The 12913-nt window shown below is 47.8% G+C and overlaps 1 non-coding gene across 1 annotated transcript; it reads left to right on the top strand.

The window, feature by feature from the left end:
- Positions 1-912: 912 nt before the first annotated feature.
- On the top strand, positions 913-1019 carry LOC138382046 (U6 spliceosomal RNA). Its single transcript, XR_011233223.1, has one exon. It is a non-coding gene; the product is annotated as a U6 spliceosomal RNA (small nuclear RNA).
- The last annotated feature ends 11894 nt before the right edge of the window (positions 1020-12913 follow it).

The raw sequence follows: 12913 nt of genomic DNA, 5'->3' as shown, positions 1-12913 counted from the left end.
CAAATTATTTAACATCGTTGTGCCTCAGTTTCCTCATTTACAAAGTGGTAATAATAATATCTAGCTCTGAGGATGCTTCTCTATTAATTTAACAGACATTGTTGCATCTTCCCGAAGTGTTACTCATTGAAGATACAGTGAAGAGCAATCTGAATGCTCTGGTTTTCCGGCTCTGGCTCTTACGGTTCAAGGAGGGAAATGAACAAGTAAGTAAATAAAAAACAAGTAATTTTACATGGTGTTAAGCTATGAAGGAAGAGAAGAGGGTACTGGTGATTGGATTGGTTTGAAGGAAGGTCTCCCTGAGGTGGAGACATTTAAATTGAAAAAAAAAAAAAAACATAGCCAGGCAAGGGCTAGGTATTGCAGGCAGAGGAGGAAGCATGTGCAAAGGCCCTGAGGTGTGAATGCCTTTAAAGGTGGAAGAAGCCCAAGCAGGTGACACAAGGTTGGAGGAATGTGGTTGGAGGGATGTGATGTGGGCCAAGGGAGTAAATAGGCAATAGGCAGATAGGTGTAGGTGATGCTGTCTTGCAGGCCAAGGGAAGCAGTTGGAGTTTTCTTGAATACAGTGGGAAGCCCTCAGAAGCCTTTAACCATGGTCAGGACTTGACCTCATTTACAAAGAGCTCTGTGGCTACTGTATGGAGAGGGCACTAGGGAAGGACACCACGGCTTTCACTGTGAGGATTAAATGAGATTATGAATGTTTAGCATTTGGTGTCATACCAGACACATGATAATTTCTCAGTTCATATTAATCATTTTTATTACTAATTATTATGAATACTATTAATGATAATACTTCAGTTTGGCATCATAATCTGATGGTACAAATTCAATATATACACCAGAAATGAAATGTCCTCTCGGATTTCAGTCACTACAATGTCAGAAAAAAAAAAAAATTAGGTGCTCGCTTCGGCAGCACATATACTAAAATTGGAACGATATAGAGAAGATTAGCATGGCCCCTGCGTATGGATGATACGCAAATTCGTGAAGCATTCCATATTTTTTTAACATTAATCGGGTGTCGGGCAGATGTGGGGGGGAGGGGATGGGTGTATACATATACAATGAGTGCAATGTGCACCGTCTAGGGGATGGACACACTTGAAGCTCTGATTCGGGGAGGGGCAGGCAAGGGCAATACAGGTAACCTAAACTTTTATATCCCCATAATATGCTGAAATTTAAAACAAAAAAGGAAAAAAAAAACAAGAAAAAAATTAGGTCAGATGGGAAGTGAGTTTATTGGCCTAGGTGGGATTCAAGCATAAAGTTGATTCTGATTCCTAAATTCTTTATTATTGTCCACATAGTTAATTGCATATATTAAATGCAAACTTTTTGCTGAGCCAGTTTGTGACACATTTTCCACTAATTAAATTAGTATATCAATCTATAAAAGAAGGCGCTTCTTGCAAACACTTTATTTTCCAGAAATGACAATACAGTACAGCACTTACTTTTGTGAGATTTACTTCTGGCCCAGATGAGGATGGGTGTCTGGAGAGCTGGCATTTACACCAATTCAAGCTTTGAGAAAGGGTCTTGATTGGCTATAGAAAACCAAAGGACATGTACTCAGTTCCTCTTGCTCACTGGTGGGTTTTCAGCACTTTATGGAATCTTTTCCACCTTCAGGCATTGGAGCAGAATCATGTTCCTGTTTCAGCAGAGCAAATGTAGGAGCAAAATACTGAGGAATTTTGCTTACTCTTCCGGCCAGCCTCAGCTTTCTCATCTGTCAAATGGCCGTGACAATCATGCCCTCCGTTTAAGGCTGCTGTGATTGAGGGAAGGAATTCATGGTGTCTGACACATAAAAAGATCTGGACAATTGTTAACTATTGAGGTTATTATTGTTATTTGAAGACCAAAGTACCTGCTCTCTTTTTATTCCACCCATTTAATTCCAGATAAAAAGACTGGTTCTGGTATTCTAGGTAGAACTGCTTCCGATATCAGAAAATTTTAGTCTGATGACCTTTGACTTCTTACCTGTGACCCTACTTTGACCCTTGAGCCAGGATGAGACCTGAAAATGAGCCCTTGGGCCACTGGCTCCAGCTGTCAGGTCTCCCAAGTGTCCTCTCTAAAGTCACAGACTCACAGCTCTGAGAGGTGGCTTTCCCAAAGCTGCTTGAAATTACACTCGTAACCTGGGAGTTTGATAAGCCAAGGGGTCTGGAGTTTCAATTCCCTCTGTCCTCCGCTTTTGCAACGCCCAGTAATTATCTTTGTAATGCTCTAATGCTAAGTAATGACGCTGCTAATGCAGACGGCATTGCGCGCACAGGTGCCAGCTGTTACCTCGCCGGGCAGCTGACCGCGCTGTGCACACTTGGGCGCATTCGCTGGGCCCAGCCTCTGCCCACACCAGCCAAACAAAGAAAGCGCCAGTCTTCCTACCGCTCCACCCCGCCCCTCTCTCGGCCTTAAGCAGGCCCTCCTCCCTCCCCCCTCAGCCCTCCCTCGCTTTTTCCCCTAACAGCCCTCCCTCCCACCGGTGGTTTCTTCCTGCAACAGAAATCCAGGAAACCACCCCCCCCAACACACACACACATTTCCTTTACCCACAATTTTCTCCAGCGCTTGACTCACACACAATTCAGCTTGATTTGGAGTTCCCTTTTCTCTGCCCCAGGAGAGACCCCAACTCTTCCATTCACTTCTGGGAGTACCGGCTTACCAGATAAGGGTGCTTATTTTTGAGTCTGATAATTGACCTTTCATCATTAAAAAAAAAAGGCATATTGAAGACAAATTACTAAAGAACAAATATGAAGCTGTTGACTTCTCTCCCTCTCTCTCACTCTCACACACTCTCTTTCCCTCTCTCTCTCTTTCTCTCTTATGCGCGCGCGCACACACACACACACACACACACACACACAGACAAAGACCCTTTACATATTTGTCAATAGAGCAGCCTTCAGCACACAACATCTGCAGGATGAGTCGTTTTTCGGTAACTTTAATCTCGTAATTCATTGTTTCTGTGGTGCTGGTTACAGTAGCTGAAAGGGCGGAAGAGCAGGCCAATTTGGCACACAAACAAATTGAATTGTGAACCGAGGGGTTTGCCACCTTATGATGAGTGGTTGACTTGTTGCCAAAAAAACAAAAACAAAAACAAGAGGTGGAGCTGATGCGGGCAGGGGGAAGAGAGTTGCAGTTGCTAACAGAGCGGAGGCTCCTTTCATCCTGACAGCACGATTGCTACCAGGGGTCACGGCACATCTGCTCGGGAGGAGAGACAAAGGGCAGGGTGGGGCCACTGGAGCCTGCGCGGGACTCCTCTCGGGCCGCCGGCTTTGTGCGCCCCGCCAGTGCCCGCCCGCGGCCCCGCCGCAGCATTTAACCTTGACTTCTCCCTCCTCGCTTCTGGCACCGGAGGAAAGCCGGTCCAGATGGGCGTCCTGAGTGTGACGACGTCCCCTCCGCCCCCGCGCTCCCGCGCCGCTGTCGCAAGCCGCCCCGGGGCCCCGCCACGCCGCCCACGTAGGCCGCGGGCCCTGCGCGCCCCTGGGTGGCGGCCGCAGCCCGGCCGCCCCCGGCGCCCCTTGCGTGCCCGGCCCCTTCGGACCTGAGCGCCCAGGCCGGCTCGGGTTGTCCCCGCGGGGAGCCCCGGGAACAATGGCGAGCCTGTGCTCTGCCGGCTGGGGGGCGTCGTCCCCGCAGCTGGCGCGTCCCTCCAGGCTGAGCACCGAGCAGTCCCCCGAGGCCCGAAACTGGGCCGCCCCTCAGGGCGCTGGGGCCTGGCCGGGCGGGGACATTTGAAGCCCGGGAGACCTGTGCTCACGGACAAGTGTCGCCCGCGCCAGGCAGGCCCATGGAGACCGACCATGCAGTGACAGGCCGGAGGCGGCTCGAGGGATCCATAATTTATGATGTTGTTCTTACCAGTCTGGCTTGGGATTTCACAAGCCCTGCCTGTTTCCTTCCCATTTGTTGCTTCCGTCCGACCTTTTGGAGAAAACTCCTCTTCTCTCCAAGACAGAAGCAGTTACCGCATTGAATTATTGGGATAGGAAAAAAAAGTGGGATTCCCCTTGCACTGGCGAGGGGAGTGAGGGGAGACACAGGTGAGGGGGCGGGGCTGAGAGAGGAGTTGCTCGGTCCCGTGTGTACCCTGGGCCAGGCTAATTTTACCCAGACTAAGTAGGAAAAAATAACCCTATTCCCAGAGAGTTGGGGTGGAGGACAGGACGGAGAGGGGGTGACAGCAGATCTTCCCCGCCACCACCACCAATCATCTTCCTCATTTACAAATAAGCCCCTTGGCCATAAGTGATTTTTTTTTTTTTTTTCCAAACCATTGCAGGCCAGAAAAAATGAAGACTTGGATCACAGGAAAGGAAGGGGTTAATTGCTCCTCTTGGAAGCTCTGAAGCTCGGAAGGTCCCTGGGAGGGGCCCGCATTGTGGCAAGGCAGTCTGGGGGCTCCTAACTTGGGATACCTTTGGAGACCCTTTGGCAAAGGATACTCCTATCCTGAAAATTCCTTAAATTGCTTTAGCGATGAGGTAAAACTTTATGGATTTCATTAAGTTTTACTGCAATAAATGAGTAAATGATAGACACAAAAAAGGGCCCCAAACTAAGTTTGGGGAGGTTTTCCTTCCTGCTCCCTTTCCACTTTTTTTTTTTCCCCCCTAGATCCCTTTTTCTCTTGTGGACCTGATGTTGCTAAATGGAACTCAGACCAGAAAGCAACTGTTGCAAAGCTTGCTGTGGCAGCCGTGGGCAACAGAAGCCTGTCCAGGTTTGAGTAGGAAGAGTTTTCAAGTGATCAGGTCCATTCTGGTGGCTGCAAGGGTGGGGAGCAGGGTCTGAACCAGAGCTGCTCTCATTCCTCCTTTGGGTGAGGAGGGGACAGGCCTGGGAAGCTCCAGAGCCCAGCGGCTCCTGCAGATGGCTGGGTCATTTTGTGGTTTACAAATGACCAAGTCAGGTTGAAGCCACAGTCGCTGTGGTTACAGGCAACTGTGATTAGTCACACAGTTAGTGACCCAGTTATGGCACACCCTCTTTTAAAAAGGCCATTATTCAACATCTTGCTAGCTTGATTTCAGAAACGGTCAGTGTGTACAAAGAAAGTGCAAACTGCAAGGGGCGGGGGATCGAAACCTAGGGTGTGTATTCAGGTATCCTGGGAGTTCGGTTTGCTGAAGAGGAGCAAATTTGGGGTGTGACTTTTGAGACACGCAGAATTTCACTGAACTGGAGATTGCTTTCCAAGTTCAGGTATGGCCCTTCAGAGGGGAGTCTCAAAGGGTATCTGGGAGAGACAGGAGGCTTCTGGCTGCCTCGTGAGCTTTGACGTGGCTCATGTATTTATGGCCATCTGTAAAATGAAAGTGCGGAGTGAGGAAGGCAGGAAGGGGAAGAAGAACCCTAAATATGGAGGCTTGTGTGGGTTTTTACGTTTTAAAAATAGCATTTCTTTTACCACAATGGTACAGGAACTTGTAAACACGAATCCCCAGCAATAGTAAACAAATTAGCCTTTTATCTGAAAAGTAGAGCAAGTATCTCTCTGTCTCTGTCTCTCATTTTTTTTCTTTTTCTTTTTCTTTTTTTTTACCAAGAGAAAATGCAAAACAAAAAAATCCCCCTCCTCTTAAAGGCTTCTTTGCTGGTGAGTGTTTGTCCAGGAACAAATAGTCTTTTATTCGAATGGTCTCCAAAAGTTCATAAGCAAAAAAGTGTCCAACGTCTGGTTACCCACAATACAGTCTCTGGCTGCATAGTGGAGCTTTTCTGTCCTGAATTTGTGATCTGCTATCAGAGTCCTTTAATTTCTCTGAACAGAAGGCTCTTTGGGAGAAGAAAGGATGGGGGTGGGGGAGCAACATTGGAATCAGGCTTTTTTTTTTTTTTTTTTTCCTTTTGCTGTTTTCTTCCAGTCAGCAAGTAGTGCTTGAATTCTTCTGATCTTTCCCAGCATCTTACTGAGGTGAGGGCCACGGAAGAGTCCCTGCCGGGTGGGGCAGCTGGGCTGGCACCCCCGCTCCTGCTGCCCTTTATCTCCTTTGGAGATTTTCCTTTTACCGTGTGTTTAATACAATCTTCAGTGAGGACCGTCTGTTTAAAGCCATAGGTTTCCTTTAACTATTGGGAGTCTACAGATATTCTCAACATTCCAAATGTGGTATCTGGTGAGATGAAAGGAAAGAGGTAACCGATTAGGGAGAAGATGGACTATTGTCTTGAGAGCTGAGCAAACATAATGATTAGTAACTATGTTTTAATCATGGATGAACAAATCATTTTAGACGTTTGGCCACTTGTTGTGGGTTGACGCTTCCATTTCAATGAATTCAGTTCGGCACACTTTCACCGAGCAGTGCGATACAAGCCGGGTGCTATGCTGGGTGCCTAAGGCTCAGGGGAGAGCAGGACACCGCAAGGCCGTGCTCTCCTGGAGCTTATATTCTGGTGGTGGGGGAAGGTAGGAATTAATTTTTAAAACAACTTTTGGATAAGAAGAATAGGACAGAGAGGTCTCTCTGAGGAGTTGATTTTTGAGCGGAGACCTAAAAACAAGAGGGGGGCGATCATGGTGCAGGCAGGGCAAGGTGACGCGTGAAGGTCTGCCGCTGGGGTGAGCCGCTGCAGTGGCAGAGAAAGAAAAGGCCTGTGCCACAGGCTTGGGGAGAAGGAGGCTGGAGAGGGGGCGCACAATTCCTTCACTTTGCCGTTCTTCTGTTGCTTGCCAGAGTTGGTGACTTGTGCAACTTCAGGGGCGCTGTCATTACCGTGGCCTGCCTGCCACTGGCATCTGCTGCGATTTACTTCCACCTGTGAGCCAGCAAAACAGCTGGGAGGTCAGACCCTGCCCCCTTTATCTGCAAATCTCCTCTGCCTAGACTTTAAAGCCAGCCTTATTTATTGAAAGAGGGAGACGCAGTTATTGCAGAGCAAAAAATGGTGTTCCAGATGGGTGTGGGAGAGGTGTAGGTGTGTGTCTTGTGGAGTTGGCAGACAGTGGGGACAGGCTTGGGTTACATAGTCTTGAGGCGAGAGGTCCACCACCCACCCCATCATCTAGGGCCCATATTTCCCCTTGGGTGAGTTTTGTGCCCTCCAGAAGCAATCCGCTCAGACCTGGGGGTGGCTTCCCTTCTCCTCTGCCTTTGACTCTTTGAGTCCATCTACATCCCAGGAGCTGACATTCAGCCCCCAGATCTGCACCCCTCACTCGTGTCCCCTGGCCCAGGAGGTAGCTGGCAGATTTGCTTCTTGTCCCCCGTAAGGCACCCAGGAAAAGTGCTCATCTCTCTCCTTTCCTGCTTTTGTGTTTCCTGAACTTAGATTCTTGATGGGCGAGGGTTCTCCAGTCCTTGAGCAGAATCTGGGGGAGAGGAAGAAATGAAGAAAACTGAGGCAGCAGGAAGAAAAGGATCTAGGGACTGGCTAGGGCTGGGAGGGTTCTTCTGCCTTCATCCCCAGGGCTCCACGTTGAGGAGTGAGAATTGTTTTCATGCTAAGATCGGCTTTTTCTGGCTGCCTTTTTAATGGGGTGCTGTGGACACCCCAGCTTCTCTGAGTGGGCTGGTGTGCCCACCCCTGTTCCCCTCAGGGCCTCTGCTCTGGCCTGGGGTGCAGGGAGCTTGGACCCCCGCTCTGGAAAGTTGGTCCGGGAGCTGAGCTGTCGTCTGTCTCCGTCTCCGCACTGCCAGCCAGCTCTCCTTGGCCTCTTGGCCTGTTGAAAAGCACCCAGGATAGCAACCCTGGGGACAAGTTTCCAGTGTGGTGGGGGGAGAAGGCTCTGGAGTAGCCTCCCTTGCTCACTCTGTCCAGGTGGAGGCAGCCACTGCGTAGACACAGGGATGTAGGCCCCACTTACTGTCTGTCTGTCACCGTCTCCTGGCCTCACCTCATCAGAAGAGTAGCTAGACCCCTTATCTTTTTCAACTTCCATTCTTTTCCAGAATAAAGATTTCTGCTTTGCTTTATCCAGCTATTTAGAGTCACAGAAAACTGATACTCCCCCTCCCCCACCTTGCCATTCCATCTTTCCCTTGATCTCCCAAATTCCAGCTCTGAGTTCCAAAACAATGGGTCTGAATCCTACTGCTGTTTTCTGGTCATGTGACCTTGATAAATTGTGTGTTTTCTGGGAGCCTCAGTAGCTCCTTTGTAAAACGAGTATAGTAATGGCACCCATCTCAGAGAGTTGCTGTGGGAAACGTTGATTAAGAGTTCCTCGAACAAAGCCTAGCCCGTGGAAAGAGTGGAAATACATGCTGGCCATTATGGTGACCAGCACTGAATCTTGCAGACCATCTCCTCCTTAAACTCTTTCCTCCCTTGGCCCCCATAACCTCATATTATGCTCTGCGCGACCTCTGATCTCTGCCTTCTCTTTCTCCTTGAAGTTCTCCTTCCAACTTCTTCTCTGCTCCTCTTGACTTAACTGGGGAAGCTCCCATTGGCCCTGTGGTTGTCTCACACTGTAGAGTCTCCTTCATCCATCCTGCAGCTACTGACTCTAGACAGGTCACCTCCACATTGTCACCTCCAGCCCTCACTTCTCTGCAGCTGGTGTCCTACGACTCGAAATTCCACTTGGACTTCTCATACCATCACAATCCCAATCTGTCTAAAAACCAAATTATTTCTTCCTTCTAAATCAGAAATCCTCTCCCAACTTCCAGATCTGTGACTCCACTCTCGGAGCCATATTGGTTCCATCTTCTCCTGAATACTCTCCTTCCTAGCTACTGTCCTCATCTGCTGAGATGCTGGGTCTGAAGCATCTTTGTTCGCAGTGTTTCCTTCTTACAGCCGTTTTCTTTCCCAAGACCAGCACACATGCCTGTTTCCTGAGCCCCTCATGGCTGTGATCCTATATAACCTGCCCCCAGGCTTCAGGTTCTCCTCTCTGATCAGCCCCCACAGGCAGCCTGTAGGAGAGAGAGAGCATTCGGATCTCTTAGCCTCACTGGTAACCCACTTTCCTCCTCTGAATGATATGCTCCTGCATGTGCATAGCAGAGTTTTTTTTTTGGCTTAAGTATACCGTGGGTTTAATGTTATGAGAAGTGACTTCTGGAAAGACCTGTGAAATTGACTTACATGAAGGCCTAAGAGGGTCCTAGGCAAGGACTCACCCTAAGGGTAAGGAAAGTCGAGAGTACTAAGAGTATAAACTACTGCTGTTGGTGTGATGAGGAGAAATTTCAGGTGTGCTAATAATAATAGTAATAATAAATGTTATTATTGATGTTGTTCTCTGGCCTCATCTCCCACCTTCCCTTTCAGGGACTTGTAGCAGATCCTTGAGGAGCATAAGCTACAACAAAAATGAGTAGAAGGGCTGGTTCATTAAAATATCTCTGTGTGGTTATGAGCATGAGAGCAACACTTTGATGCATTAATACATTCATTCCTATAGTGTGTACTAAGCATGCACTGTGGACTCTGTATTCGGGATGTAAATGAGCAATGTCCTGCCTGCAGGGCGTTTACAGTCAAGCCAGGGAGGCAGATAATACAAACAAGTAATTACAACAAAGAAGGTCGGCAAGTGCTCTGGGTGGCCAGGTACAGGAGGTCACAGGACACTTAACCTTAAGCTTGGGGAATCAGGTCAGGCTTTGTGGAGGACATGAAATCTAAGCTGAGGCACAGGAGAAGAGTAGGAGTCAGAAAGCTAGAGCAAGAGTTTCATGCTGAGAGGCACGGGGTACACGAAAGTCCTTCAGGCGCCATTTTTGAGGAACTGAAAGAGGTTCTGCCTGGGCAGAGCGTGGGCGGGATGCTGAGACAGGACTGGAGAGTGTACGATGCACAGGGCCCTGGAGACCGTCCACATGGGTTTTGATTTACCCTAAAAGGACAGCCATGGAGAGTGTTCAATGCAGGCGTGCGTGTTTGGGTGCATGTGTGTGTGTGTGTGTGTGTGCGTGCATGTGCTGGTCAGATTTGGGTATTGGCTATTGGAGAGGAGCAAGACCAAGGCAGAGAAACCGTGAGGAGGCAGTTGTTTATCCCAGATGAGAGGTGACAGCCCAGGCAGGGCAGGGTTGGAGAAGCTGAAGGATTGGGGCAGGATTTGAGAGCACTTGTGATTGGTTGGATTTAGAAGGCAAAGAAGAAGGGTTGGTCGAGGGGACCGCCCAGGTTTCCTACTTGAGCAACTGGGAGAATATTAGCGGTGTTCACTGAGTTTGGAAACACCGGGATGGGTGTGGAGCAGAAATGGATGGGTTTGCCTTTGTGCATACTGAGTTTGAGGCCCTGAGAGATACCCAAGTGGATATGAGTTTGGGAACACTGGTCGCCATTCGCAAAGCCAGGCAGAGATTTGAGAGTCCTACAACTTGTGTCTATTTCTGCTGTAGTTTGAGATCTTTTGGTTGTAAGGAGAGGAATTCACTCAGGCTAGCTCCAGTGGAACACGGTATTGTTCAGACACAGAGGGCTTCATGGGAAGCACCGCTCACACGGGAGCTGTGAGGACGGGAACAGCCTTCCCGACTATGCAGGCAGCGTGGCCCTCGGTCCCCCATTTCTGCTTGCATGCCCCCAGCCAACCTCTTCTGCTTCCCCAGGGCCCACTATCCTCCACATCTTTGCTCTCTATAAACTGACTCCTTCCCAGCCTCCCAACTGACTTAATATCTGAATTGAAGAGCTTACTATAGACTTTTCCAAAATTTATACATTTCTTTATGCAAATTCTTGAGAAGATCTGATTGGTCACTGAGAAGTGAATGACGTGGCAGCTTTGGATCAGGTGACCATTCTTGGTCCAAGCAGTGACAGCAGTGTGTGTGGGGGGGGGGGGGGGGGGAATCTGTGTAACGGGTGTGGTCAGGCCAGTTGTACTGTAGAGCTGCGGCCGAGGACCACCACCGATCAGATCAGTGGTGGGGTGGCGGAGGGCCAGTTAAGAGCCAGGCCACAGAGCTCTGCTGCACTTCCCCACCCCGACCTCAGGGAAAATCTGTCTTCCATGAAACTGGTCTCTGGTGCCAAAATGGTTGGGGACCGCTGCTGTAGAGTACAAAATTGTTGGTAGGACAGAATGTTGCTATTAATACTTAATTTATTTTGTCTAACCTATAAATGTTGATTGTGCTGCCACTATGCCTTTCATGTAGCAGGAGGAAAGCAGGGGCCCACAAATGTGAGTGTGAATGGCCCCTTTACCAGTGAGATCTTGGGCAGTTTACATGCACTCTCAGGGCTTCGGTTCCCTACAATCACTGATAATATCTCCTTTACCAGCAGAGAGAATTAAATGAGAGAACACCCTGACATGCCCGACAGATGGTAGGAGCACTCACTGACTGCTCCTTTCTTCCCATTACTTCTTCTTTATCCTTGTGTGAATTACTATTTTTTCAGAAAACAGAAATTGTACTTGTTAAGTCACTTTTTTATAGTGATTCCTATGCATGAGCATTAACAAATGTTTATGGAATGATCACATATTTCATTCCAATAAAAAGTAATTATAACCAATCAGTAACATTTTGGAAAATTGAGACAAGGAAAAATCATTTACTCATAATCCTGCCATCTAAATAAAAATACACAAATCGTTTATTTCTTTTTAGCTTTCTTCCTAGGCATTTTTTGCTTTTACATGATAGAATCACAATTTACACATAATAAAAATGCAGTGTTTAAAGATGTTTAAACCTAAATTATTTTCAGAATGAAAACCATGTTAAAAGCATTTGATTTTCATAAATCTAGAATATTGATTGGCATTTTACTCTAATTTCCTCTGTTTTGTCCAGAAACATCTCAAGAGGGAGCAGTGTTCAGGAGGACCATGTTGGATTCTACCAAATTACAAATATGTTCCAGGCAAGAGCTATGTCCATTCAACTGCACTTTGAGATGTTAGATTTAATGCAGGGCTAATGAGGCTGAGCCATAGGTTTCATCCTCAAATGAGTCAATTAGCCTTACTAACTACCACATCCACAGATTTCACCCCAATCTTGGTTCCCTGCCCTGAAGATGAGTGGCGGGGTCACAAGGAAGACTGAAGGAGAAAGCAAAGAGTTTAATGCAAATCCATTACCATTATCAGACAGTCAACTCAACAGCTTCATGTGTGAACCATTAGGTGAACTTGGAACAGTGGGACCGGGAGGGGGAGGAGAGGTTAATAGGCATGCGTAGAATATTTTGTGATTGAACAATCACTGAATTCTAAAATGAGAGTTCTAGATCCAGCTAGAACAAAACTAGTCCAGAGCCAGCTCTTTTCAAGGATGCTACGTGTGAAAATCTCTCTAGCTTCAAATGGAACAGGGGTAAGCAGCTACAAACAGTGAGGAAAACTAGAGAATTCTTTCAGCAGGGATGTGATGTTTTTCTTTAAATAAATACCACTCAGCTGGTTGGAGTTAGTAATTCTGAGAGAAGTGAAGTATAGCTGCTGATTGTGCCTAGACTTGAATGAACTTTGGAGATCTGGGAAAGCACTTGTGAGAGGTTGGAGAAATTTGGAAATATGCTCACTGTCTTAGTCCATTCAGCCTCCTGTAACAGAATCCCGTAGCCTGGGTAGCTTGTCAACAACAGAAATTTATTGCTCACAGCCTGCAGGCCGGGAAATCCCAGATCAAGGCGAAGGCAGATCTGGTGTCTGGTGAGGCCCTGGTTCCTGGTTCATTGATGGCACCTTCTAGCTTTGTCATGCCATGGAAGGGATGAAGGGTCTCTTTCAGGCTTCTTTTATAAGGGCACTAATCCCACTCATGAGGGCTCTGCCCTCCTGACCTAATCCCCTCCCAAAGGCCCCACCTCTAAATACTGTCACCTTGGGGGTTAGGATTTCAACATATGAATTGGGGGGCAGGGGGCGGATACAAACATTTAGACCACAGCACCTGTTAGCCCATTTACCTGGGGTCATCTCAGAGGAGACACA

Source organism: Eulemur rufifrons, chromosome 3 (genome assembly GCF_041146395.1).
Source record: "Eulemur rufifrons isolate Redbay chromosome 3, OSU_ERuf_1, whole genome shotgun sequence".
NCBI classification, from domain to species: Eukaryota; Metazoa; Chordata; class Mammalia; order Primates; family Lemuridae; genus Eulemur; species Eulemur rufifrons.
The sequence above is the reverse complement of the archived record's forward strand: the minus strand, read 5'-3'. Positions and strand labels throughout refer to the sequence as shown.